This window comes from Macrobrachium rosenbergii, chromosome 43 (genome assembly GCF_040412425.1).
Source record: "Macrobrachium rosenbergii isolate ZJJX-2024 chromosome 43, ASM4041242v1, whole genome shotgun sequence".
NCBI classification, from domain to species: domain Eukaryota; kingdom Metazoa; phylum Arthropoda; class Malacostraca; order Decapoda; family Palaemonidae; genus Macrobrachium; species Macrobrachium rosenbergii.
This window is the reverse complement of record NC_089783.1, coordinates 36,079,125-36,081,624: the sequence shown is the minus strand read 5'-3', so window position 1 is coordinate 36,081,624 and position 2,500 is coordinate 36,079,125.

The window sequence follows — 2,500 nt, the reverse complement described above, 5'->3', positions numbered from 1 at the left end:
AGATGTAACAGGGGGAAAACCTCGCAGCTGGACTGAGTCAATAATTATTGTTAGGAGAGGTTGTATAGCAAGATGGAAGAAAGAGAATATGAACGGAGGTAGAGTAAAAGGAATGAAAGGGTTTGCAGCTAGGGGCCGAAGGGACGCTGCAAAGAACCTTAAGTAATACCTACAGTGCACTTGCGTGAGGTGCTCTGACGGCACTACTCCCACCTACAGGGTGTTTTATTTATAAGGAAACACAGTTTTGGTATACTACCACTTCAAAACCCTTGTTCACAGGCGGATCTAGTTTTGTTTATCTTGGAAAATATCATTAACTGCGATGTTATCATTCTTTGCATGACATTTGTGCCACTATCAAATTATGAATATCAATAAACGGGTTTTTTTAACAGTTCAAATAGCAGTTTATTAAAAAAAAAAAACACTCCCCGGGACTGGACAACTGATGAATGTAATCTAACCAGTCCATGTTTGAATTTCATGTGTACGAAAGAATATTAATGGTAGCAAGCTTGAAAGGGCCCTTTAACGAGAAAGCCTGATATCAAATTCTTTGATATTAGTTCTGTTGAATTTCGAACATTATTTATAGGCTACTCGTGTATTCCCGAGCATTGTATTGTGGCGATTTTATTGGTTGTTCTATCCCTTGAGGCAAGCGAATGCTTGTCATAAATGCAAGTAGGAAATATGATAAAAAAAGACTTCAGCTTTAACCCATATTATACGTGTAAAAATTGGAATATTTTGTTGGATCTCTCTCTCTCTCTCTCTCTCTCTCTCTCTCTCTCTCTCTCTCTCTCTCTCTCTCTCTCTCTCTCTCTCTCTTCCATTTTTCAAGTATCCCTTGGAAAATTATATATTTTTTTCTGCGCTTATTAAAGAAAAAATTAAATCGAACTGACAACATCTGCCTCTTCTGAAATAAAACTCTTGCCCATTTCACTTTTTCTCGTACAGTTGGATCTAATAATTTGAGGTATTTTCCTTAACCTTTTTGTGTTAAGAATCCCAATTCGTAGTTGGATTTTATTTTTCATCTCATCTGCTTCTAGGGGGTTTTGTCATAGAAAAACTCTTTATAGTTTTGTTTATGAAATAGAACACAGTAAATCATTAAAAGACACGCATATTATCATGAGTCTTGAAATGGAGAAACAAATCCACGGTTATGTAAGGGTACAAATTTACTTAGAAATAAATCCATACAGAGATATTTTGGGAATCCGTTCGATTTCCGTTTTCAATATTTTCCAGTTGTACCCTTACATATCTGTGGAATTGTTTCACCGCAGTCAATCATATCAGTCCACGAGGAGAATGCAGTTCATAACCTTTGTACATTTCCGTTAAACGTCCTTACCTCATCAAGCTGTCGGACAAAAGTCAAGCTATCAACCTATTTCGACTGAATAGCTTCTCAGCCATGAACACTGGAACTGGTAAACAAGGTTTAAATCTCCTTGGATGGTAATTACACTCTCCTTGGATGGTAATTTCACTCTCTCCTTAGATGCTAATTTCACTCTCCTTGGATGGTAATTTCACTCTCTCCTTGGATGGTAATTTCCCTCTCTCCTTGGGTGGTAATTTCACTCTCCCCTTGGATGGTAATTTCACTCTCCCCTTGGGTGATAATTTCACTCTCTCATTGGATGGTAATTTCACTCTTCCCTTGGATGGTAATTTCACTCTCTCCTTGGGTGGTAATTTCGCTCTCTCATTGGATGCTAATTTCACTCTCCCCTTGGATGGTAATTTCACTCTCTCCTTAGATGCTAATTTCACTCTCTCCATGGATGGTAAGTCTCCTTAGATGCTAATTTCACTCTCTCCTTGGATGGTAATTTCACTCTCTCCTTGGATGGTAATTTCCCTCTCTCCTTGGATGGTAATTTCACTCTCTCCTTGGATGCTAATTTCACTCTCTCCTTGGATGCTAATTTCACTCTCTCCTTGGATGGTAATTTCACTCTCCCCTTTGATGATAATTTCACTCTCTCCTTGGATGGTAATTTCACTCTCTCCTTGGATGGTAATTTCACTCTCCCCTTGGATGATAATTTCACTCTCTCCTTGGATGGTAATTTCACTCTCCCCTTGGGTGGTAATCTCACTCTCTCCTTGGATGCTAATTTCACTTTCTCTTTAGATGGCAATTTCACTTTCTCCTTGGTTGGTAATTTCACTCTCTCCTTGGATGCTAATTTCACTCTCCCCTTGGATGGTAATTTCACACTCTCCTTGGGTGGTAATTTCACTCTTTCCTTGGATGGTAATTTCACTCTCCCATTGGATGGTAATTTCACTCTCTCCTTGGAAAGAAAATTTCACTCTCTCCTTGGTTGGCAATTCCACCCGCTCGAAATATCCTTCACAAAAGCAATCTAAAGTCATAACATCATTCCTTCAGGAAGGGTTCAGATTAAGGTGCTACAAGAGGCCGTGTGATTTTCTTTTCTTTAACAACAAAGTGAACTAAGGGCCAAATGTG